Source organism: Prinia subflava, chromosome 4 (genome assembly GCF_021018805.1).
Source record: "Prinia subflava isolate CZ2003 ecotype Zambia chromosome 4, Cam_Psub_1.2, whole genome shotgun sequence".
Lineage (NCBI taxonomy): Eukaryota > Metazoa > Chordata > Aves > Passeriformes > Cisticolidae > Prinia > Prinia subflava.
Window position 1 is genome coordinate 2,286,550 of NC_086250.1, and position 26,872 is coordinate 2,313,421.

At 41.9% G+C, this 26,872-nt stretch overlaps 1 protein-coding gene across 7 annotated transcripts in view; it reads left to right on the top strand.

The window, feature by feature from the left end:
* The window catches only part of CALD1 (caldesmon 1), a 145,708-nt gene that overhangs the window by 28,070 nt on the left and 90,766 nt on the right, over positions 1–26,872 (top strand). For 2 of the 7 annotated variants that reach the window (XM_063395147.1, XM_063395146.1), the window contains exon 2: positions 2,617–2,701. The exons of the other annotated variants lie outside the window; for them this stretch is intronic. The gene's annotated coding sequence lies outside the window, so the exon portion shown is untranslated. The remainder of the gene's footprint in view (positions 1–2,616; positions 2,702–26,872) is intronic. 7 annotated transcript variants of the gene reach the window in all.

The following is a 26,872-nucleotide window of genomic DNA, read 5'->3' on the forward strand; positions in this document are numbered from 1 at the left end:
GAAAGCCTTGGAAGGAAAACAAGATGTTCCTCTGATTGAGGCTGATGTCCACCTCCAGAGCTTTGTCTGCAAAACATCTCAGCAGCCAGGAAGTTACACAACTTAAAGGTGTTTAACTGTACCATATTGTACCTTTTGTGTTTCCTTCTTGGTATGTAAATGATGGAACATGTTGTCTCACAGCTACAGTAAGTTAAGCAGAATTTCTGCTTGAAAGACCTGGATCACTTCATGTAGCTACACAACTCCTGAATGGCCTGTCAGCCCTTGGATTGTATTGGTGATTGGAGTAGTTTGGGATTCTATTGAAGGAAGGACAGGTGTGGATTTTCTCTGGATTAGAACATGCAACTGCAATTTAATTTAATTTTATTAAGGCTGAGATAGTCCTGTAACCTGGATTTATGCACTGCACAAAGAGAACCTGCATTCCATTCACCGGGTCTGCTGGATTTGGCAAACCTCTGGCAAACCTGGATTCTTCAGTATTTACTGAGCCTTGGGAAGGTTCAGAATGGTTTCCTGGAGGAGCTGCCACCTTAGCTGGTCACAGCTGGGATGTTCTGTCCTGGCAGCAAAGGTTGTTTTATTTGTGTAAAACAAGAGTGCCACTTGTGTTTAGCCATGGTGGAGCACAGTGCTGTGTGTGTGGAGAGGGCTTTGACTCCCTCTTCATTTCATCACACACTGCCTTCAAAAACCCCCTTTGGCAGGCACTATAAAATTGGAATAAACACCTCAGAATTCTCTAGGGTGAGCAAATCCTGCCCCTGACACTGCTGCTTGTGGGTTTAGAAGGATGGTGTACAATTGCACTCTCATTTGCAAAAGCACGATGCATTTTTCAGTGCTTAGCCAAATCTCTTGCTCAAGAGAGTAAGTTTAATGAATAAACTTAAACCCACCTGTTGATTAGGTGGGAAGGTAAACTCTATTTGTCTAATTAAAAGCTGATGCTGAAGACAGCTTGTTTTTTTGGGATCTTTCTTCACGTGGATTAACAGATAAAGACAATTCCTCTGCACCTTGTAATTCCAGCCTTTTGAACATCTGCATATATGAAATTTAAAAGTTTTGAACATCTGAATAGATGAAATTTGGAAGTTTTGAACATCTGAATATATGAACATGTGAAAGTTTTGAATATCTGAATGTATGAACATGTGAAAGTTTTGAACATCTGAATATATGAAATTTGGAAGTTTTGAACATCTGAATAGATGAAATTTGGAAGTTTTGAACATCTGAATATATGAACATGTGAAAGTTTTGAACATCTGAATATATGAAATTTGGAAGTTTTGAACATCTGAATAGATGAAATTTGGAAGTTTTGAACATCTGAATATATGAACATGTGAAAGTTTTGAATATCTGAATATATGAAATTTGAAAGTTTTGAACATCTGAATATATGAAATGTGGAAGTTTTGAACATCTGAATATATGAAATTTGGAAGTTTTGAACATCTGAATAGATGAAATTTGGAAGTTTTGAACATCTGAATATATGAAATTTGGAAGTTTTGAACATCTGAATAGATGAAATGTGGAAGTTTTGAACATCTGAATAGATGAAATGTGGAAGTTTTGAACATCTGAATAGATGAAATTTGGAAGTTTTGAACATCTGAATAGATGAAACTTGAAAGTTTTGAACATCTGAATAGATGAAACTTGAAAGTTTTGAACATCTGAATAGATGAAATTTGGAAGTTTTGAACATCTGAATAGATGAAATTTGGAAGTTTTGAACATCTGAATAGATGAACATGTGAAAGTTTTGCCTTTTTTGCTGTCTCTGTCCATGGAAGTGGATGGGAGTCACCAGAGCCCCTGAGCAGCTTTGCCAGGTCACTCCAAATTGCAGATCTTGACTGTGTTTTCCCAAGGGCTCCCTCCAGTTCTCCCCCTGAGGCATGTCTCAGAGGCAATTGCTCCTCACCACATGCTGGCTAAGTTGTTATTTATCCCAGCTATTGCTTGAGGGTTGTTGCTCTCCCCCTGTTGCAGTCAGTACATGTACAGACAGACAAACAGCCTGTCACTGACACCCATGTAAATGCAATCCAGCACAAATAGCCAAAAGCTTTTGCATCTTTGACTGGAGGCAGCCAGCAATCAAGAAACTGTGCTGGGCTGCAGCCAAAAGAAACAGGGAATTCCCTCAGTTGTTTTTTTTTTTCCTGAGGTGATTAATAGGGGCATAATCAGGTTTGTCTCCATAATAACCGGCGCAGTTTGGATATTAAAATTCTCAGTTCTGTGGCTGGTGCTTCCCAGGATGTTCTCACGATTGCCTTACACTGAGGTTGGGTTGTAGTGGTGGCAGCAGGATCAGGTGAGTGGAGCAGTTTTCCTGGCAGGTGTAAGCCACTCTTTCCCCTTAATGGAGCTCAGATGCATAGAACAATCTGCCTTTTCTTGCTTGGGAGTTTTTCCTCACAGAGGAAAGAGAAAAGGAGCAGCAAATCAGTTCAGTCAGTGGTGCAATTGTATCTAGCAACTGCAGCAAGGATCAAGATCTGTTTTGCTTTCTAGATCATCGTAACTGTAAAATTTTTCTGCCTTTGGTGCCCTCTTCAAGCCCCCATGTAAACACTTCTGTCTTTCCAGTGCCTGTGATAACCACTGAGTTACTTAAAGAATCTCTTGGGAGCTGAAGAGGCAGCATCTTCCAGGCTCAGGGGCATTGTATCTGGTGAGATATATGCTGTTTATGCCTTTTTTTTTTTCATGGAGCTGTATTTTGTTGAGATTTCCATCATGAGCTGCACTTCAGCGTTAGCTTGGTTTCCTTTGAAACTCAAAGTCTGGTATGGAAAGAGGTTGTTTTGGGTTAGTGATCAGCCTGATTTGAAGGACACTTTCTGGTATTCCTTGATCAAACTGACTGCCAGAAATTACTTGTATATTTGGGAGTTCTCCACCTTGATTTTACCCTTTTTTAGAAAAATTCTTTTGCATGCTAGGGTTTATAAGTATGTGCATGGTAATTTAGCTCTCCAAAACACTGAGAAATTTTCCCATGTTGTGGCTCCACATTAATCTCCTGGTTCCTGGAAATGACCTGAATGGGAAGGAGGTGATTTTCCCTTGGGAAGGTCAAACTCTGGTGCCTTTGTCATTAACCCCACACGTGGCCATCCCTGCACAGGCTGAGGCAATGAGGTCAGCCCAGCACCACACCAGGCTTCCTCCTGGTGAAGGGTTATGAATATGGAGACCATTATGTGTCATTAAGATAATAATGTTGCAGAATATGTCAGTGAAGTCAATGACTCTCCATTCCCCAGGTGCTCTGGTTTTAATTTGATAGGGACACAAAAAAAAATTCTGCTTGCCAGGTGGGAGGAAATTTGCTTTTCAAGAGATTCTTGCTTCAGCCCTTGATAGGAGTCTTGCTAAGCAATGATGGTAATAATAATAATATTAAATGTTCCCAGGCTGCACTTGTTTTATAATTGCTGTTCAGCCCAAATTGCCCTGGGTGAGGAAACTCCATCATTGTGGCTGCACAGGTGGAGGTGGTGATGTCATGTGCAGCCAAGTCACTGATTCAAAAGGATGGAACATTTATATAAAATAGGAACAACACAATGCAGAGTTTCAGCAGTGAAAACTGAGCAAAACAAAAAGGATTCCAAATTCAAGTGAAGCAGCCAGTCTCAATGAGGAGGTGAGGAAAGGATTTGCCCTGAAGGGTTTCTTTGCTGGTTGAACACCGCTCTGGAGTGACTGCAGGGATCAGGGGCTGTGCTTGGCATGATCTGATCTTAACTTTTCCTGTGAGGAGAAGGTTTGTAATCATCCCAAGAGGTTTTGGCCACAGATGTGGTAGCACTGATGGCTCTTGTGTCTGCCTTCACTTCCAGAGAGTCTCTGTCTCTGAGTTCTCCTTCCTCAGGGCCTTTTTTCTCATTTTTGGTGTTCATAGGCAGGTTCAAGTGGCCAAGCAGAGCAAAGTCAAAGTTCATGTGGTCCCTGCTGTGGTCCCTGCTGTGGTCCCTGCTGTGGTCCCTGCTGTGGTCCCTGCTGTGGTCCCTGCTGTGGTCCCTGCTGTGGTCCCTGCTGTGGTCCCTGCTGTGGTCCCTGCTGTGGTCCCTGCTGTGGTCCCTGCTGTGGTCCCTGCTGTGGTCACTCCTGTGGTCAGCTGCCCCCTGCTCTGCTGGTCCCTGGCTATCACAGGCTGTGTCAGCAGATGAGGGGAAGAAGAGGCAGGGTGAGCTGGAGGATACAAACCTAAAAGTGAATTTGCTGGGCAGTATTGGCTCCCATACACATTTATTTTTATTTGCACAAGGATCTATAAAGGCTCCAGTTTCAGTCCTTGGGAATAATTAAACCTTAAGCAGTGATAAGCAGTGCAATATTCAATTAGTGAGCTGCCCTGACAAAGGCATGTCTAAGTAAATGTGGTTTTTTTGAGGCTGTTAACTGTGCTGACAGAGAGGGTTGGTTAATTCTTGAAGGATAATGTTTCGGGCAAATTCCCAGCCTCCAAATGCCTGCAGGCAGACTTGTCCATATTTGTGGTATATTTGAGGTCTAGTGCTCCTCCTTTGGGCCATATATTTCAAGAGGGAATTTTAATGGAAGGAAACATTGCTGCAGAGCAACAGCCTTCTCTGAAACACTTCCCAAAAAAATGTTAAGGCCAAAGGTCTTGTTTTCTCAGGGCAAAAGATGTGAATCCTCTAATATTTACTCAGTTATAAATAGTGACGGGCAAGGCTCTAAGGATGGATTCCTGGGAGATTGTATCAGGGAGAGTTATTCCCCAAACTAAGCAAAGGCAGTGGTTGTCTTCTAATTGTTGCATCTTCTTTGGCACAGAGAGCACCATTATTAAACAGATAGCAAATAATTGTAATAAACTTGAAGTCTCCACTCCTCTCTTATTTCTCTCCAGTCCCAGCAGGAACCAAAAATTATTATTTCCAGTGAGAGGTGGCAGTTTAATGCTGGGGGGAATGTTCATGCTAAATGTTTTGGTTCTCTGGTTGTGGCATCAGTGGGGTGGCAGGAGAAAGTGCAACCCCATGGGGGGAGAAGAGGTGCTGGGCTTGGACAGGGAACTGCAGTTCATTTATCCACCCCTCTCTTGAAATGTTATTTTCCCCTGAAAGCTAAATCTGCTGGTAGCATTGCTAATAAATAGGTGAGTGTTATCTAATTCCATTAACAGGTTAGTTTGCCTCCCACAGTGAAATTCAGTCTCTCACAGTGTAGGTCTTGTGAAGTTCAGCGTGCAATTTATGCACTTGATGTGCATAATTTTTATGGAATTTATGCATTAATTTAAAGTTCATGCGATTTATGCATTAATTTTCTCATTTAAAGAGACAAAAGCCTTGCTAAGGAGCCTGAAGGCCAGAGCCTCCCCAAGTGCTGGGACACTTCCAAACAGAAATAAAACATTTGAGGTGTCTTTGCAGACTCATGGGTCTGCTGGACCATGGACAGTCCTGGTGAATGTCAGGCACCTGCATCATCCACGTGCATCCCCAGGAAAAGAATGCCTAGCTGTAAAACTGTTAAAAAATAACATGTACAGCATTATTTCTTGGCAAAGGAATGCAGTTTCTCATTTGATTTCTAATTTTCTGTATCAAGAGTAAATGTACAGTAACTGAACTGACTGAAAGTGTTTGGTGGTAAATACTAAATAATAAATGTTTGAGACTTCAAAAAGCAAGAAAAAGTATTTCTCAGACACTAATGTGCTTTTGTCTACACAAATGGGTTTTTTTGCCAGTATTTACTAGAGAAGAAAAAGTAAAACTGCCTTCTAAGAGCTATTAGGTATCATTCCTAAATCTTGCAGTTGAACATTTATTTCTAGTGATGTAAGACAGGTATTTAACTCTGTAAAAAGTTGTAGCTGGACTCTGTAGGGTACTTGAAACTCTTGAGAACTGAAGAGATTTCCCACTGTAACCTGTTGTATGCTACCTGTACCCCCCAAAAATTAAAATTAATTCCCAGTACTCAAAAAAAAAAAACCCAAAAAACAAACAAACAAAAAACCAAACCCTAACCCAAACAAAAGACACAGGGATTAAATGACAGAATTGCTATTTTTTGGTGGCTGTTGGTACTATGATATATGCTAAAGCATTCCAAGCCAAGGGCACGTGGCTGCAGTGGAGTTTGATGTACAGTCAGTTTTAGGGAACAGCCTGTGCCTTGTTAATGTAATCCATAAAAGGCTTCCAGACTTCCTGAAACCAGCCCCTTGTGTTTCCACGTGTGCACATGATCTCATAGGAAATGATCTGGGAGAGGCCAGAGAACCCCTTTTGCATAATCAAGGTAGCATTGTTCTTTTAATGCTTGGAATGAATTATTTCACTGATAACAGCTCAATAACCTCCTTTTCTTCTGTCAACAAACCTCTATTAATGAGGCTTTGCAGTGATTTTGGTGGCATTACAAAAGAGAATAAGTGTGATAGGAAGACTGACCTCAATAATGTAATTCATTTGCTCTGTCACCCTTTGCCTTAGCTGTTTCACAAATCCTAAACCACCTGCTGCCCAGCGAAATTTGGAATACTGAAATGCAAATACACAAGTGGGAAATGTTTATTTTGCAGTGGGCTCAGAGGCAGGTGAACACCTGCACCTTGCCAAGTTTCACAGATGGCAAAACAGGAATTTACCTGTCCTTTCTATAGGTTTGATGTTGTAAAACCTCTCACATGTACATCAGCTGTAGAAGAAAGTGTGTTGTTGTATTGGAGCCCTTGCAAACCTTGCTGTTTACACAGACCCAGAGTGCCTCATGCAATGCATATTTTTATATCCTCGGGATACCCAGGGTTTCCTCAATCTGCTCAGCCCAAGGAGGGAAATGCTGCTGTCCCTGAGAGCCTTGTAGGGCAGCGAGCCTGAGCCTCCCCTGGCAGGGCAGGGGGAGCAAAGGCTGTGCACAGGGACAATTATGGTGCAGTTCATGTGAACAGGCTGGAGGTGCAGTGAGCCTAAGCAGAGAGGGCTCTGTGGCACTCTGCTGGCTGCAGGGCTGTTAAATTTGGCACTCTGCTCCAGGCTCCAGTCAAACATTTTCTTCACCATATTAGGATACGTGGAAATTGGCCAGCCAGCAATAGGCCTTCCATGTACTCATATTTTATAGAGTAGGCAGCCACTGCTTTACTTAAAAGCTAGCAGGTTTGATGGAATAAGACAAACAGAACCCTTTAAAAATTGTCATTGGAGCACGGTGGGGAGGAAAAGAGCATTTCCCAAGGCCAAGGACAGCGTTATAACAAAGTTTGCTGTTCCCTTGTGCTTTCCATCCGCAGGTATTGTAAATATCTGTAAGTCACATCCCAGTAGCTGTGTGTGGTGCTGTTACTCAGGTGAAAGGCCAGAGTGGAGTGAGCTCTGCCATGAGCATCCCCATTCCCTTTGTGCCTTATCCAAGGCTGGGGAAGGCAAAACGCTGGACTGGGCACTCCCAAGGTTTGCCCGAGTTTGGCTTATGGAGCCAAAATCCCTGGGGGTGGTGTAAGAGCAGTGGACCTGACCTACCTGTGTTGTTTCAGTTTACCTCCCCAACAAGGGACAGAATATTCCATTGGAGAAATTCCAGAAGAGAAAGTCTTCAGTATTCTACCAACAACTTGATGTTGTTAAGGTTGAGAATTTGGCAAGCAGATGTGTTGGTTAAGCATATCATCAGGGCTACCCTACACTCCAGTAGATTTTGTTATTAAAATTACTTTTTTTGATCAGTAAATATTTTCATAACTTTTTAATTTACTACTGCTCCATGTAGCTGTTAACTTCTGATTCACTAAAATGATTCTCTGTCCTTTCTAATGTTGTTCAAACCCTTGCAGAGAGTTGTCATATCCTCTGCTTAAAACTCATTTGATGCATCCATAGCTCTTTCAATCTCTTTGTCAGCCCCTCTCTGCTTGCTCAACGCTTTGGTGGCTCTCCTGTGATTGTCCTCTGGGTGGCTGTCACTGAGGAAATGAGCTCTCCAGAGCTGAATGAAGTATTCCAGGTGTGATCCTCACAGAGCTTTGTTAGGGATATCCTTTCTGCCTTGTGTGTTTCATTTCATGGTGCATGGACCCTTTCTGCTGCCACCTGATTCATTCTCGATGCCTACTACAAAAAAAAAAAACCCAAAAAACCCCCAAACCAACCAACAAACAAAAACAAAAAAAACCCCAACACACACACACACAAAAACCCCAAACAAACAAACAAAAACCCCAAAAAAACCAACACACCAAAAAAACCCCAAAAAACCAACAAAAGAAAAATCCAAAACAACCCTCCAAAGCCTGTTGGTTTCCATTTTAGATCCATTACAAGAAGCAGCTCTGCTGTAGGGCTGTAGTTCAATGCAGGGAGTATTTCTGGGGAATTTTGGCATTAGGTGGACTTCCCAAGAACAGCTACTGTCCAGAGGGTATTCCAGCTGAAACCTTCCGAGAGCAGTTGGAAATGTTGGCACTGTTTCACCTGAAGTCTGGTCCAGCTTTTGAGCTAGGAGAGGAACAGAGGAGGCTCTGATTTGGCTCTAAGGGCTCCTCTCTGCACTGTCCAACTTGCACAGAAAATGTTCAAACAGAGGAACATCTCAACCAAGCAATCCCCCAAATGACTCCTTATAAAGAATATGAGGGGAAAAAGCTTTCACAGAACTTGTATTTGACTAGAGTGAGACACTTTAAACCACAGACAGGAGCAGAGGACAGCATCTCCTCAGCAGGGAGAGGGCAGATTGTGCCTCTTTTGGATGGCTTTGAGCAGCCTTAGCAGAAATTCTTTCTGCCACAGCTAATTCATTATTACTGAATTAATTATCAACTGCATGGGGACCTTTCTGAGATTTAATCCTAAACCACCAGGACTGGGTTGAGCTCTGTGAGCAGACATGGGAATATTCAGCAAAGTGCCTTGGTTTTTTTTCTTGGTTCTTCCTGAAGACACACAAGTAGCACTTAGGCTGAAGCTGGCAGGTAGTATTAAAAAGCAGATTAAATTATATAGGAGATGGACTAGAAAAAATGCTGGCATCTAATCCACTCCATTCTATTGGCCCAAAGCAGAGTTTACTATTTAAAGCGATTTTTGAGTGGTGTATTTTGTTCTAGAAGTGTCCCATGCAGAGCTTTGCAGTTTGCCTCACTTGACCTGTAACACTGCTTAATTATCCTTCCCTTTTACACAGTTATCCCAAGGGTCTTAATTGGTAGAGAAATTGCTGGTGTCAAGGGACAAAATCCATCTCTGTTGCTCCATTTTAAGCACATTACATCTTCTCCTGCCCTCAGGGGATGTGAAGGGTTTATCATTCTCTAAAATATGTGTGAGAATTACTGGTTTTTAAGCTGACCTTTCCAAATTCTCCATGGACACCACGTTTCCTAGAGCTCTGGAAACTGTAATTGCTCTTTTGCAGATTTTCCTCTATTTCCTGAAGCAATCTGTACCTTCAGATATATTCAGGTTTCCAGCCAGAATCTGTCCTGTACTCAAGAAAGAAGAAGTGCTGTTTGTACCTGCTGTGTTTCCAAACATTTGACATGAGTGTGATTTGTCACTAGCCCTGGGTTATTGTTTTTTGACTTCTTTTATTTTAATCTATCAATTACTGCCTCAGTAAAACATTATCTAGTGTTTGTGAAAGCAATTACCAAACCACTTGCATATTTTTTGGAGAGATTTAACCCACAAGTTGAGAATACTCAAAGCTGAAAGTGGCCTGATTTTGCATCTCCTGGCTGCTTTGCCCCTTCACTTGAAATTCTTGATGTTCATTGCGTTTTTTTTAAAGCTATTAATAGCAAAATTGGTGTCAATGAGGATTGTCAGTGATCTCTCTGATGAATGGCTTGGGCTGTCTGATATATTCAGTTTTATTCACATATATTTTGGTTTCATGGGGCAGGTCAGGCTGAAAAGCAGAATAGACTGAAATAGGGAGGCAAGCCGTAGAGCAACGAGGGGAATGAAAATTCATGCATGAGATGCTTCAGTGAGGATCTTGCAAGTGCTTAGAAAAACAATTAGAGAAACACTTTGGGAGAGCAGGATGTGTCTGGAGCCAAGTTTCTCCAACACCTATGGGTGTGCTTCATATTAGTCTTTAATATCTGCTTTTAGAAATCTTGAGAAAGAAGAGGTAATGCCATGACAGAATAACAAACACATTTTGTTGAAGGAAGAGATAGTTCTGTGGAAGATATCATGTTATTAAAATGGAAGTCACCTCCTTGCATGTAAGAGAGACAGCTTGAAGCAAGGTGCTTGCTCCTCTGATCCTCCTTGCTACACCATGACTTAAAGACCTAAATTTCCTGTAGCAATGGGAGAATCATCCTGATCTCCTCCAGCCTGGCTTCCCAAATGCTCAGATGATTGTTGATGAAGAGAACTTACAAATTCCCTAAAGAATAAGTTGAGAACACCTGCATTGGTGCAGCAAAGAGATGGTCAGTCCCTAGCACTGGATTGCTGTGGTTTGAGCAGCTGAATTCAGAACAGCAGATGTAGAGGGAAGGGTTCATCACTGCCCTTTAATGCTGCTGAGCTGTTCACTCAGTTCAAGCCAGCTTTTTCCACTGAGGAGGAATGAAAAAGAGAGTGCCTGTCAGTGGAGCTGTGCAGAACAGAAAACAGCTTTGGAAATACAAGGCCTAGAAAATATAAAACTGGACTCGTTACTGTCATGAAGGATAATGGTGAGAATTCACAAAGTCGCTGTTCCTCTGGTGAAGCAGAGGAAAAGCTCTAATCCCCTGAAGAACACAAGGGGGTTTTATATTATTTGCCCAGGTGTGGGTGTGATGGATGGGGCCAGGTATCAGTGGTGTAAATCCGTGGGTTCAGTGTGGGCAAAGCTGAATCTGGCCAAGACTCCCAGAAAAGGATGAGCTTTATTGTCTTGGTGATTTCCCTGCCACGGCATCACCTTCAGAAATACCCAAGCACACCTCTTGGGGTGATACCTGCTGCACTGTGGATTTTCACAGTGCTAGCAAAAGGAAATACTGGTTCAGACTTTCCCATGCACTGTGTGGATGAGGACAAATGTTTTTAAATCACCACCTTGTCTTCCTTTTGAAACTGCTGGGAAGTTTTCTATCTGAACCCAGGAATATTTTGTGCGTGGTCCTGTGGTGAATATGTAGACCTTAGCTGGCTCCTAGTTCTCATTTATGAAATTCTGTTTGTGTATTTACAAAAAGGTGATTGAAGTTTATGAAATAGACTGTCAGGTATGTTTTGAGCCAGGGTATAAATTAATATAAACATATTGATAAGTCACTTGTGCAAAGGTAGATATTTGTTTTCCTCTTCATGGTGAAACAAAGTGTAAACACTGAACATTTACTTAGCGATGTAATATCTTATTTTGTAGATTTGTGGGAAAAATATATCAAGTGTTTTCCCTTTCCGTCCCCACCCTTTCCTCTGGGGCATTGTTAGAGTCTGTCTGATCCACAGAGATCTGATCCAAACCTAGGGAACTGAAACATTTTTTCCTGCTTAAAAAGAAAAAAATAAATAAACCTGGGTTTGGTTATTTCCCCAAGGCTCAGGAATGTTAGTGATGTCACTTTTCTTTCCTCAGAGCTGCCTTTAAGAGCTCATCTCTTACAAAGGCCACAGTGGATATTCAAGGAACATTTAAATAAAACTGTGGCAGCTGAAATCTCCATCTCATCAGTAGGTCGTGGTTCAGTAACAAATTGTCCATGAGGGCTCATAGTTATCCTTAAAATTACAGGTGGACTAGTGCTCTTTCAAGAAAGAGGGTGTGAATGAAGGAAATTAACTGCTCACAGTTATCATGTTGCATGAAAGCCACTTCCAGCTCTGCCTTGGAACCTCTGTAAACACCCATTGAAGCCTTTTGTGGCATCAGTTGTGTATTTATCTTGTTTTCATTATATAACATTTACCTGCTCTTGAAATCTGGTTGAGACGATTAAAATACCTATGCAAAAATGGAAAAAAGGGAGAATATTTTTGCATACCTGATGAGTGAAGATAACAAGACCTTGGATATCACTGTCCCTATTTTGTACCTTGCTATCCTGAGGTTTCCAGGTGTCTCTGTCAGATCAGTGTCTGCAGAAGTGGCTCCTTTCATCCTGCTGGGAGTGGTGTCAGTGTTGAGCTGCAGGGATGCTGCTGGGAAAAACAAGATGAGTTGTTTAAGGAGTTTTAGATAAAGCTGACATTAGGCTTGAATGTCGTGGCTCCTGCAGATGTGCCAGAGGATTTTCCTGCCTCTAAATACCAACAAAGTAAAAGCTAAAACACGTTACCAGTATGAAAACCTCCACGAAGGTGAACCCTTGGCAAATAGCTGGATTTGGTCTGTGGGCATTGAAGTCATCCTCTCACTGCTCTGTAGCTTTTCCACCTCTCATGTGGGAGCTGGCAAATGTGAATTCCCTGGGGTTTGATCCCATGGTGTGTCCCAGTGGGAAGCAGCAGGAAGCAGATTTCAGCCTGCTGTGCTGCTGAGCTGTGAGCTTTAGGTGGGTCGTGCAGTGCTGGCAGGATTCACCCTGGAGTTTGTCTCAGGCAGCTTTTTGGTTTGTGTGTTGGATCCTGCCTTATTTCATGGTTGGTTTAGCCGGGTTCACAGAGCTTTCTGTAAACCATGGAGTTCTAGAGAGAAATTTATGTGTCTGAAAGAATAGCCAGCTTCACAGGGTAAATGGCACTGTCTCTGATTACTGTATGGAAGGAAGTTTGGGTTTACCACTGGTTGCAGATAAAAATTAATATTTGTGAAGGTGACACATATGATTTATTTATAAGTGTTTTCTGTTTCCATAATGAAATTTCCTTTGGGCTTAAGTACAGTCATTTGGAGGAAAAAGCAGAGGCCTGTGGCTCATTAGTTTCTGGTGGTTGTCAGAAGCCATTAATCAATTGCCCCTTTTACCAACACAGGTCCTAATTCAGCAGAGCATTTAGGCAATGCTTAACTATGAGCATGTGTTTCAGAGCACTTTGCTAAATCAGAGCTTTAATGTGATTCAAGACTGCTGCACTTTTTTTCAAGTCTGAGGTTACCCCAAAATGACAGGAGTCACTAATACATCAGCTGAAGTGTCGTGTACCTTCCTCACCTGTCTCTAAAAATTCATATGCAAGAAGGGAAGAAAAAAAGCATCAATTTTTCCCTTCATCCTTTTCAAATCCTACCTCAGATGGAGGTTACTGTCCTCCAGTAATAGGAGCAAGGGGAATGAAATGTGGGGAAAGCAGTTTCCACTTGGTCATTTTGTTCCTTCTGAGCTCTGTTTTTGCTAAAGCCTCCTTGGTTATGAGGAGCAAAGAGGAAGGCAGCAGATCTGTGTTTTGTTACAGCCAGGTGAATCCTGGAATGCAGGATTTAATAAGATTACGTCGAGCCATGCTTGCATCTTAATCTACAGAGGAGTAAATTCAAGTTCTCCTCTCTCAGTAATTCTCCTAAGCACTTCTATTACTCTTGTAGAAATTTCATTGTGATTTTCAGCAGTGACTAAAGGTCAAGGCTGAGGGTTGTGTTCTCAGTCCAGCTGTCCCCTTTGGCACCTGGAAAAGGATGCAGTCCAACCACAGCAGTCCTGCAGAGGAATTCCCTGAAGGAGCAGCACCTCAGGAGGCATAATGCCCCCTCCCACCATGCCCACCCTTCCCATTGTTATCCCAGTAAGGGAATCAAAGGGACCCGGGTTTTTTCTTTACATTTATTGGTGGATAATTCTTAATTTAGTAGAGATGATTGAGAGCTCTCAGAAGTTACAGCAGTTACTAGATCAATATGATTTTTAATGATTTTTTTCAGCTGGAAGTTGAATATCCTGAGAGTAAAGGTAACCAGCCTTACAATACCAGCCTTACAATCCCCTCAGGAATTGTTTGGCACAGGATAGAGTACCACCTTTAGGCAATTTTTCCCCATCCTGTGAAAGCCAAAGTGACTGTGTGTGTATCACACACAGTCTTGATTAGTTTCAGACTTTGCAGTAGGGACGCTCGCTGCCTGTTGAATCAGCAGAAGCACTTTCTGATAAATGCAGGTTTCCTTCGGGTTTTCTCCTCTCAAATGCTGCTGTCATTCAGACTTGTTTTGCTCGTGAAAGCTGACATCATCTCAGCCTGAGGTGGTGTGTGGGAAGGAAAATTACTTCATTGGTTCACGTTTCCATTTTCTTCCCTTTCTGCGTGTGACAGCAGCAGGAGCAGAGGATGGAATGGTGCAGAAACCTCTGTGTTCTCTGCACTGATGGAAATCACACCTGAGCTTTGGCTCTCAGGGGAAGCAGGGTCTGTGTTGCTCCTAATGAACCTTGACTCTGCTGCATGCAGCCAGTAGATCAGTGTGGAAAATTCTGCGTGCTTCCCTTGACTCTCTATTGGTATTCCTTCCATCCCAGGGAGAAGAAACCAAAACACTCTCTATTTTCTGTATTAATAGTTTTATACCACACTTAGGGGGGAGCTTAAGCAGTGTTTATGTTGAAAAGCATTCCAAGGCCTCAAAGACTTAAAATCTGATCAGATGAGAATCAAAGGGCAGCAGGGGAAGAAGCAGCATTGAGGTAACCCCCTGTCCCCAATCTCACCCCAAAATCATGTGACAGAGTTAGGCAGAGAAGTCTCCTCTCCAGTCCTAGGTCACAATTTTCTCTTTCATAGGCTTTGACTGATAATTGTGGCAGTGACTTTCTCCCCAGCATACTTTATCTCTGGAACCCTGAAATAAATTGTCAGCCTCACTAGCTGTGCAATCTTTGTGATAAAGATTGTTTTGCCACTCTAGAATGAGTTACCAAGGCAGGTAAAAACATGGACTTTCCATGGTACATTTTTATTACTATTATTTTTAAATTTGGAGCATGCCCCTTTGAATGATTTTGGTTTCAGAAAGTTAAAGCAACATTTAAAGAAGTTTTAAAAGAGCTCTCTTTTTTCTTCATGGAGTTGCTTAGAATCCCTCGTTTTCTTGTGCTGTTTTTTAATGTGCAAGAAGTTTAGGAGGCTTCACATCTCTTACCTCTAGGAGTTGCTAAGCACTGTGTGTTTGAGTATTGCAGCTTCATCAGGAGCAAAAACTGTGGGCTCTGTGCACAGCTGTCCTTGCAGGTGCTGAGCAAATTTAGGTCTTAGCAATCCATAGAAGATGCTTGACAACAGCAGAGATTAGATCTTGAATAATTAAAATAAATAAAATAAAATACCTGTGGATTTTTCCAGTCTATGAAGCTTTACAGAGAAAAAGGAATAAAAGGGAAAGGATGGTCAGGCAACAAAAGGAGGAATGGTGGGATGTGTGTGATTAATACAGTTTTAACTTTGTTCTCTGTGATGACACTATGCAGTGATGAAGTGGATGCATTCTGTCATTTATTTTCTTCTACTTTAAAGTAGTGGAGCTCTAAAAATGACTAATGAAGCTCCTTTCAAGGTTCCTATCTATGACCTAATTCATATGTGCAGGAATCTTGTCTTCCTCTTAAATGCTGCATAAAGTTGAGGGTTGCTCATCTACAGAGCATTAGAGGCCAAAGCAGAGACCCTGGACAAGCTCCAGCACTAATAGCTGCATTCCAGTGAAAACAGGAATCAGATGTACAGAGCACAGTCTAATTGGCAGATGCTATTTACCATATGTTAATTACAAGTTATGATGCTGATTAAGGCAGCAATTAGAGCAGTTCCTTGTAAGATGCTGAGTTTGTAAAGACAATTCTTCCAGAAGATGCATTTTTAGCAGTATGCTATTGAAGCTTTCTCTTTGGAGCAAAACCTTATTAATGTGTATTTTTCCTAACCTCAGCAGGGCTGGGTTCTCCAGAAAAGTTCCTACCTCAGGAAGTGTCCTGCTGCACTTTATTTAGAGTGTGGAATATAGTATGGGATGTATGTTTGCATACTGCTTCTGCATGCATCTTTGTATCTCTCATTTTTACATCTCTTGCAAGACACATCAGTGTATGTATATTTGTATATAGAAGTCTATTTGATGCAACCATCTGTGGGTTAAATAGGGATTTTTCTCTGGAGTTATTAGAAGTGAATATGATGATACATGGAGCACCATTCCCCCAGTGGGGATCCTGGGATATAAATGAAGTTCTTGTGTGTGTTCTATGGACAAATTACAGTTTTGAGGCTGTCATTGTTCTACACTCAAAGTAGTCACCCAGCACCCGTGTCATTATAACACTTTCTAAGCTGTACAAGCAGACATGAGGGGGAAGAAAAAGCTCATTTTTCTCTCCTTAAAAAAGGTACTTTGCATAATCCTAGTGAACAGCGTGTATGGCTTTGAGAGACCAGTTTATATCCATCCTCTCAAAGTGGAAGGGACTCCGAGCAGAGGAAATCACCCTGTTGAAGGAGAGGCTACTCTGATTTATGTCATCTTCAAAGTGTTCGGACTTCCAGTCCCACTCTGAGCTCTCAAACTGCAATAACTTTGTCTACCCAGGGATTTGTCAGGGCTTAGCTGCATCTGTTCAGAATTGTACTTCTCATTGAAGTAGTGCAGCTTTTTCTCCCTGGAAGAAGCTGTTTGTGTGTTAGCCAAAGGCTGCAGTTGCAAAGGCAAGATTGAACTTTGGTGCATGTGAGGCTTTTGGTTTAGTTTTTTTTGTTTGTTTCTCTTATTTTCTTTTTTTCCCCCCTTTTTCTGCTCTAGCAATGAAGTTTACATTGCTGGGTGGCTGTGTTCATGTCCCCAAGGAGGTGGTGTGCAGGGTACCAAAGAGAGCAAACCAGCCCTGTTTACAGCCAGGCAGTCTGTGTATCGAGGCAGCAGGTATTGAAAAATGGAGACAAAACCAATCAACAGGGGAATCTGGGAGTGGAACAATTTTATGAGGCTTTGCCCTAAGAATAGAAGAGCTTGGTTTGCAGTTTCTTGCTCTGCTTGTGAGTCTTAGGCCATGGGCACCTCATGGAAGAAGGGCAGACAGTTCAGAAGGAGTTGAGATTCCATCAGAGTGCAGCTGTAGTGCCACACAGCACTTCTGAATGCTCCAGGAACATCTTCCTCTTGAAAGAGTGAGGAAAGCAATGAATAAATACATTTTTTACCTCCTGATTTCAAGAACTCTTCAGACTGTCACATAAGTAGAAATTTATTATTGACAGCCAGATTTCTGATCAATGTCTGCCTGGAATTCTGTTAGATCTTGAAGATCTGCACTCTTTGGGGGCTGAGAAATCCCTGTGTCTACATGAACTCCATGGAGATTTTCATGTGTTATCTTCAGAGATGCTTGGTCAAGCACAGGTGATGCTGTTGCACTTCTAAAGGGACACTAAAGATATTGCTGCTGTTTTGCGCAATATCTGTAAAGATAATTTTATTTTTGTAAAGATACTGTGCTGTATTGTCTTAAAACAAGACAATACTTGAGACTTGTCTGAAGCATCCTCAGTTTCCTACATCCTCCTCTTCCCTCCGTTATTTTAAATGATTTAGATGTCATTTATGGCTGTGTAAAGAGGCCCTTCAATCTGTGTAAAGTGTGTGCTTGGGTTCTGGCTCAAGCAAGGAAGCTGACAGCAGTGGGATTGCTATTTCTGGAGAAGGCAGCAGTTTATCATCTTCTGCCACATTTGTCACTGCCCTCTCTCTCTTTTCAGAGCATACCACTGAAAGAATTTGACAGAAACCAGTTTTGTGTTTCTAGGAAATGAATAATTAGTTTCTTTCAGAGAAAGTGGCCTTTTTTTTTTCCCCTGCAAAGAAAACCAAATAGAAATAATAAAAAAGCTGTTTCACTGTTTGACATGCTGGGAGGCCCCCACGTAAGGTCTTCATTCACAGAACATATCTGTGGCTGTACAAGTTATTTTCCTTCTTTTATAATGAGCCTTTTGTAAAATGAGAGCAGAAATGGGTCCTTCCTTCACAGGTTTGTTGTGAGAGTGAAAACTTTGAGTCACTCATTGCTGCAGTGGCAATCCTGTGCATACCAGGGACAGAAACAAGAACTTCAGTGTGGTTGAATGTTGACAAAAAGTGAGGAGAAATAGATTTGTGTATTGCAAGAAACCACAGAGATTTAGCCAGGTGAAGAGATAATCAAGTATTACCTGAAGCTTTCTCTGTGTGGAGTTCCAACTGTGTTTTCCTCATGTTGGAAAGCAGCTCTTTTCATTTCCCACATTGGCACAAAGCCTGGGACTGGGGGTTTGCTGCTGGAAGGATCACTACAAACTGCTGTCCAGTTCTGGAAAATCCCAAAATTCCAAGGCCTGGGTGTCACCTGTGCCTCTGGGAGCTGTGCTCTGCCCAATTTCTGCAGCACGGAGCTCCAGGCACTACCCTGCAGGGGTGAGCTCTGTGGGAAAAAGTCAAGGAGCAGCAATTAGGCAGGCCAGTCTAAATTCCAGCAGAGGAATCCCTAGATGATCATTTTTTTGGAAGGTTTCTGATCTCTAGTGGGTAGAAGTCAAAATTAGAAGAATGTCTGAGATGAGGAATGGCTCAGAGGAGAACAATCTAATTGTTTTGACGAAAGCTGTTTTGTAGATTAAACTCAGAGGTACAGCACCAGCCATTTTAACCTCTCAAACCCTCATTCTTCTATTTGTCCCCCCTCTTTTTTTGATTATCTATTTCTGATTTCCTGTTTTTGGACACACTAGTAGAATGGGCCCTGTTGCATGAAATATTTGCTATCCTAAGGCTTTTTGTGCCCTCTTCCTACCTGATAGTTCAACACAAATTCCTTCTCTGCTGGTGTGTGGGCCTCTTTACTGGACACAAAATCCTGCAGTGCAGAAGATCTGTCTCTTTGGAGCCTGAAGAGGGGACAGGCCCCACTGAGGATGATACATATACTGAATATATATTCTAAATATTAAAGAATAATGTCTTAATGCCTTGAAGTTCACCATGCAGCTGGAGGTGCTCTAAGAGCTGCTCTGGGCCTCTGGTGTAATGGACCTGTCTGAATCTATTGCTAAACCTGTCTCATTCCCTTTGTGCCAATCCTTCTGCCTGTCCCTTTCATCTCTTTTGATGCAAATTTATCACTGCTTCTCTTTGTTTTTAACATCTTTTTTCCCTTTGCTTTATTTTCCTCTTTGATCCTTGTGTTGTGTGCTCTGGGTGTGTTTTTTATCTGAAGCACAGTGCAGGTTTGTTTCTATTCCTCCTAAATAACTCAGCTTTTTTCACTCTGCTACAGGTGGCAAAGTTGTTTTAAGTATTCATAAAGGAGATGTAAGCTATGATAGGTAGTGTGGCCTAATAAATTTCAATTTTAATTTAACTGGGGGCTGTGGAGCTCCTCTCTCTGACTTACACCAAAAGAAAGGAACCTAAACTGGTGGTGACTTCCTGTCATTGGCACAGTGTGGCAATTCTGATGGAATAGAAGAATTCCAGCAGATGAAATAGTCACTCTGCCATTCCTGATAAAACAGTGATGCTCTCAGCTGGGAGAAGTGTTAGCTTGGCACCCACGAGGGGGTGAATGCAGGCAGCATTTCACAGATGAACTGCTTCACTCACAGGTTTTCAGCAGGGCTGGGAGTGTATTCAAACAGAAATGTGCTTTGAACTGTGTTTTTGTATACTATAGGGTAGGAGGAATTAGTGGAGTGGGCAACTATTGTTAAGTTTTGTATATTTCTACAACTTAAAGATCAAGGAAATCCTGAGGCCTGACAAGAGCGTTCTGCTTTTAAATAAGAAATACATAAAATTTAAGCGTCAATCCTCTTGAATTCCCCTTGGTGAATGAGTCCTGATGCCTGTATGATACTTCTGCTGTTTATTAATCTAATGTGACCCCTATAGAAGGGTATATAAAAGATTAAGGTATTTGCTTTGGACAAATGGCATCAAGACATAAAATTAATAAACTCTCCATGAGTGTTGCTAACAATGAGAGCTGGCAATAGACAACATCAACTAGTTTCCCATGAGAAACAAAGAAATATCAAAGGGCTGTAAATAGCATTGCATTTTCTGTTTGCCAGATGAAAATGGGACATGTTGATGGTCTTGAATGTTTTGCCCATTTTCTCACATGCTTGCATTTTCAGCTGCTTGGTCTGAGATGTAAAAGACAAAATAGTGCTGTTGGGTGGTGAGAGAAGCCTCCCAGAGTTTTAAAACAGCAAAATCACTGTTATTCTTGCTGCTGTGACTGTTCTGAATAAAAAGACTGATGGCATTTCTTAGTTTATTAGAACTCTTTCCCTCTGGACAGGATATTCTGTCTTCCCCTTGCATATTGAGGTTTATTTTGGTTGCCCTGCTCAGAATTTGTCATTTTACCCTCCCTCCTGTTTTACAGGCAATGGAAGGAACTTCCCAAAGCTTTTGCTCGAGTTTGGTTTTTAGACTGAGCTGATGCAGATCTTGAAGAAAAGCAAAAACACCGTGAAAAGGAAAATAAAATCCTCCTCAGTGGGAAGGATTAGGAAGTTTCTGATTTGGTAGTCAAACAGTCACCCCACCTGGAAAGGAAAGTTTCCCTGAGAAGCCTCTCTGACTTCTCTGTGTTCACGTAACCCTTAGACCCTGGCAGCAAGTGACCTTCTGAAAGATAAAACTGTGCCTCCAATCATGTTTAATTCAACTAAAATCTACCCTTGCAGGGAAATTGGTGTAAAACCCAAGCAGGCTGAAGCTTTGCGTGCTTAGGGTCTGGCAGTGCTAAGTTATTTGTCTCACTGCCGTTCTCTTACTTTCTAATCCAATTTTGTGTTGCCACAAACCAGAGTTAATGTTCATAGAATGTTTCAGCATCATGCTTTGATGCTTAGATACCCAGGATTCATTCTGTTGTGTACTGCTGGTCACTAAACTCTTGAATTATTTATGTTTTGTTGGGATGAGGAATAACATTTGATTGCCAAAGGCCTTGTCTTTTTCTCTTTTTTTTTTTTTTTTAATAGTTTGGGCAAGAATGACTTGAACTCTAACTACTTGCAGCAACATTTATTTGTGAGCCAATGTCCTTGAGACAAAACAAACACATTGCTTTGCCTAATGTGGTTCTCTTTCCTATTCCAAAAAATATGCAAAGCATAAAGAAAAATGTTTTGCAATCCTGTATCCTCTTTCTCCTGTGGTTGCTGTTGCATGGCAAATAATATGCATTATGGTATTTAGTTAGCTAAGCTTTTGCTCTGTGGTCAACCACAAATTTTCTCTGGAGTCAATGGAAGATTCAAATGCTGGAGGAATCTGGGTGTGAGTCAGCAGATACAGACCAGAGCTGGGGGAAAATTATCTCTGTCTTGAAATTTTCATGAATTCAAAATCTTTCTGGAAATTCTCATGTATGCATAGAAGGAGTGTGTTAAACAGGAAAGTAGAAAGAGAGACACTTTCAGTCTAATCTGTTTTCAGATCTCTTTGCAAGATTGAAATGCCACTCTGTGCAGCTGGGGTGAGTGTTGGGTCTTTCCCTTGTGAAAATGTGGGTGTATTTGCCATCCTGCACTCTGCTGTTACTGGTCATGACTCTCTTTATAGTTGCTCTGCACTGAATGAATAATTAAATAAATATTCTCCCATATTCTTTTAATGTAAGCTGGAGTGATTCCAGGTGGTGCAGGCAGCAAACAATCCCACTGCTGAGCACCCTTCAGGCTGCTGACACCCTGAGATGCAGGCTGTACATGCAATTATTTTTACTTCACCTTAATTCTCTTTTCTCACCACTTAGCTTAATGCTTCATTATTACATAGATCTTTCTTTGATTCCACTAGAACTGCTGTATTTGCTCAGCTGAAGATGGACATTTCCACAGAAAATGTTCATTTCATTGATCTGGTTTGGAGAGGTTTCCCCCATCAACTCCAGAACAGTTGCAACTGCCTCTGGATGTGTATATCCTATGAGTAATGGCCTAAAACATCTCAAATAAAGTGTGTAACTAGCAAAGCAGATGATGGGTGAGAAAATACGAGTTGATTATGCCTGATAAGATTTTAAATGTGATGTGGAAGCTGTGTAGAGAAGACCTCGGGAGCAGAAACCTTCTCTGAGGTCAGGCATAATAAAAGCACAGAAGAAATGTGTCAGATGAATGAACAAAAAGCTGTGGGTAAAGAGGCTAATGAGGTAGTCAGCCCTTAAAAACAGTTAACCTCTGAGTCCTTGGAATGTGTGAAAATCCTGAAGTGATCTTTGGATTCTTTGGTTTTTCTCTGTTGAGTGACTCCACACTCCTGTTTGTGAAGTGAGGACCACAAAGGAAAAAACCAAAGACGTTCACTGGTCTTGGACATGAGCAAATGTCATAAAAACCAGGACAGACCCCTAACCAGATGTGAGCAAGGGCTGCTTCAGTGTCAAAGAGGCTGAACTTGGGAGGATTAACATGGCTCTGCTGAAACCTTCATTAAAGGGCTGTCCAAACAGGGATTTTATCCTGCACACATGTGCACTTTAGTCATGCATACTTGTGCAGCCAGCAGCAGAAGACAAAATAATTAAGGAAATTAAAATGGTAGTCTGACTGTTTTTAATCAAAGAGTCATTGGTGTGAGAGAAAGAGAATGCCTTTAAAAATAGGTGGTTCTGTGTGGTGCTGCAGACTGAACTAAATGTTATGACCATGTTCTTTTTTGCAAAGTCTATAAATACTTTTTTTGATGGGGGAAGGAGGGGACAGAGAAGGGAGGGAGGTTAGGAGGGGAATGAGAATGAAGTAAAACAAAATTCCTTTTTTTTTTTTCCTTTTAAAATGGAATGCTAACCAATCCCTTGGCAACAAAGGCTATGTTTATTTTTAATTAAAAAATAACATAGCTGGGTTGACTTCAGTTTTCCCAGCTGCTATTCTTCCATCACAACAGCTCTCTGGCCTCTTTTCCCTTGCTGATTCCTTTCATCATTTGCACTTAGCTTGTATGTGTTACATGGATTTTATGTAATATTTCCTACCACTGAGAGCAAGACTAACAGTCTAAACAAGTAGCTGGGGCTCAGTCATCTGGATTCTCACCTACAGTACCTGAGCATGCCCTTCCTTTTGGAAAAGCTATAGGTGTGACCAGGATAATTTTTTTTTTCCATGTGCACATTCCTTGCTGTTTATTTGGCTGCCAAGCCAGGAGAGATTTAGAACTGCATTTAGGAGTTGCAGTTCATTAAAATAAATGGAGTGGGTTTGGCAGAGCTCAGGTGTCACTGAGCACACAGGTAGTGCTTGAAGGCTGACAAGGCAGCCTTGGTAGTTTTCCTCTGGATGATTTATTGCAAGCTGCCAGGTTTTGTGTTTGCACATGGAGTGAAAAGTTAGGAAGCAGGCATGCTCACCATGCCTTGTGCAGCTTCATTCCCTCCATCCTTGGGGCAGGACAGGGAGAAACCACGGTGCTGATCCATTTTTCAGCACCTGGTGGCAAAGCTCATGCAGTGGAGCCCATCTGTAAGAGTCTGCTCTCCTGAGCAGACTAAAATTTCAATATTTGTGTGGACATCTAGAGGCCCTTGAGTGTTCAGGCGTACCTGCCTCCTTTCTGCAGGCATTTTTAAGCTAATTAAAGTTGTTATGCTGGAATGCTGTAGCCTAAAAGGTTTGTGTGGCAGTCATCTCTACTAAACACTGCCAGCAGCAGTGGGAGCTGAAAGCACCAAGCCTCAGCAGTTCCCAGGCAGTAAAAGGTTTAAATAATAATAATAAATAATGGTAATAAATGGAATAAATAATAAATGGAATAAAAGGTTTGTTGGGTCACTGGAAGCAGGCTGTGGAAGAAGATATATGTATTAATCACCAATAATGTGACTATTGGGACACTCTTTGTGATGCCTGATTTGCAAGCTTTCCATACCTAATACAGCCACTTCAAAGAAGTTCTTTGCATTGGTTTTTTTGCATTATTCCTGAGTGAGTGGCAGCATTCTGGTGCTCTGTGATGCTTTTCCTCTGTGGAAGCTTAGCTCTGTTCATCTTGCCTCAGTCAAAAGGCAGAAAGGCAAGCCCAAATGCATATGAATGCCTGTAAGTTGAAGAAATTACATTATTCAAGCATTTTTAAGGCACAGAAATGCTTGAATGAAACATTGAGAGATTTGTGATTGAAGAGATTTGTGATGTGAGTTTGAAGATTGGAGATTTGTGGGGACAACCCCCAAAACTGACAAGATCAGAGGCAGGAGATACCAGGACAACAAGAAGGGGAAGGAGGAAAGGAATCTGGGCCAAGACACTGGTTCAAGTTTGGTACAGCAAATAGGAGTGAGCAAAGGAGCTGGAGAGCAGCAGTGAGGGAAAGCAGGAGAAGAGCAGAGGAAAAATGGGGCAAAAGCACCAAGATGTGATGGAAATGGAACACATGAAAACTTCTGGGATAGAATGAGGGGATCTGAGCCAGGTTAATCCTGAGAGGAAGGTGATAGAGAAGGGGTAGAAAGTGAAAAGAATCCAATTTTTTTCTTCCTCTTTTCCTCCATTTCCAAGTTTCTGGTTCAGCAAACTGGTGTGTGCTTCCTGTGGGAACTGGGATGCTGTGTCCTGCCCCTGTGTTTGCAAGGGAGCAGCGTTGGCTCATTTCCAGTTTCTTGTTTTGGCAGGTAATGCATTACCCCTTGTAAAGATGGTTCATTTGAGATACTGCTTAAAGGTTTGACAGTGATCAAATAAAACACAATGCCTGTGGTCAGTTTAATCATTTGTCCCAAGCCTTTATAGGCAATTAGAGCATTGGAATCTTTTGAGCTGAGTGCTACTAGGAAAACACTGGATTGTCTTAGTAGGAAGGAGGTAGGAATTTGGAAACCAAAAATTGGTCTGAACTAAAAGCTGAAATAAATCCAAGAGAAAAGAAAGTGGAACCAAATGTTTCCCTCCACAAAATTTGGGAGCACTCATTCTTAGGGTTTAATTTGGACTCCTTTTAGAAACCTTCTCCATGGACTAACCTAGAAAATGGAATCAAAACTTTTGCCTCATTGGGAGGATGTTCTCCAGGGACTTTCTGCTGTCCTATCTCCACAGAAAAACCCATGTGAAGGGAAGACACAGAGGTTGTTCACATGAACCTTCCCTGCTGAGGGAATGCCTTCATTTGCACAAAACTCTTTTCTGAGCTGTTTTATTTTTATGGGAGCTGTGAGCTCCAGGATCCACAAATAGTAACTTTTAGTGCTGGCACTAATCCTGTCAATCAAAATTCTTCTCAGAAATGCCATTAATTAAACTTCCCTGAAAAGGATACAGCTCACAGAATTTTCCCTGCAGCCCCCTCTCTTCCAACACCCATTTCACTGGTGTGTTTTCCATTCAATAGCTGAGGAGGAGAAAATCAGAGCTTTCACAAGAGACCTTTTTGTTGTTTCAAATTTTTTTAGCTAACTTTGTTTCTTTTGAGCGGACTCATTTATTTGAAATGTTGAATGTTGCTAGCAGCTGTCAAAATATGCTTTAAAGCAGGCAGTTCCCATTTACTGTCTGTTGGAAGAGACTGCTCTCTGAATTATTATGCAGTATTCTTTATGGATTATTAACAATTTGGATTAGAGCTCTGAGCTTTCTGGAACCCTTTTCTGAAGGGGACAGCGAGTTTGCAAGGAATCTGGGACTTTTTTATTAGCAGTAAATAGTTCCCCTCAGAGACACGTTCCGTAGCAGACACGCCTGTATCCACTCCAGCGATGCAGGGGAGCTGATGTTCAATTTCCAGATTAAAACTTAGGGCTGTTGCAAGCTTTGGCTTTTCAAAAAGAGAGAACAGCAGATCTGCAAGGAGCAGCTGAGGAGCAGAGCCCTCTGTGTGTCCCTGTGGGCAGTAACTGCTGATGAAAGCAGGAAGGGACCAGGAGCCTGGGTCTGTGCCCATGTGAATGCTGCTGCTGTGTGGTGAGCTGATGGTTTCTGCTTAGCAGCACAAATGTGGCCAGAGGAGGAAGCAAGTGCTGTATTTGCATGGCCAGGGATGCTGTTCCAGCCCACATCTGCTCAGAGGCACACAGGCTTTGGGGATTTGTTAACCTCTGCTTTGAGGAGTCACCGTGCAGGGATCTCTGGATCTGCTGTCACCCGGTGTGAGCTGTGCCCAGCCCTGCTCTGGCTGTGTTTAACCTCGGGAAGCACTCTGCCTTCTTTGCTGCTCCATGCCAGGATGTGAAACCCTCTGCAGGGCAGTCTGTATCTGGAAGATGTTCACTTCTGTTCAGAGAGTATCACTGAGGATGTAAGAGGAGTGACCTTCCTCCAGAAATGGGACTTTCCACACCATTAGGGTGTCCTGTTACTCAAGTCAGCGTAAGGATAATTGGCATTTTATGGTGGTGGAGGAGAAATTTATAATTTTCTATAACTCTGGAGGATGAGTTTCTCAGTAAGAGCATCTTAGCAGTGTGGCACAAGGGAAGATCTTTCTCCTTCACAAACAGGAGGTGGCTGCACCCCTCTGGGAGCTCAGGTACAGCAAGCTGTGCTCAGAAGAGAATGCAAATGTGTGTTCAGCCTGAAGCCAGTGGGATTTGATTTGGTTTTTAAGCCATGCCAAGGTCTGGGATGCTGTTAATACCATTGCACAAATGAGAGCAGAACATGAACCCAAAGTCTGTGGTCAGGGGAATTCGAAGGATTGAAGAATCAGTAAAAATGGTGCCAATTTTACCACTGAAGATTACAGCCCAGAGTGTGTCCAAACCTGAGGGAAGTTTGTTGGTTTGGAGGGTTTGAATCTGTTTTTTGACCTGGGCCTGAACTTCCTTCATACTTAAGTTGTATGGAAATTACCTGTTTGTTAAATTGTCTGTAACCCTTCACAGTAAGCTCACAGTGGAATTGTGGTGGGATAGAAGCTCTTTTGGAAGGCAAACACTGTGAGGGAATGTTTCAGTCATTTTATTAACATCACAAATTTCATCAGTCTTGATTCAGAAAAGTGTTGC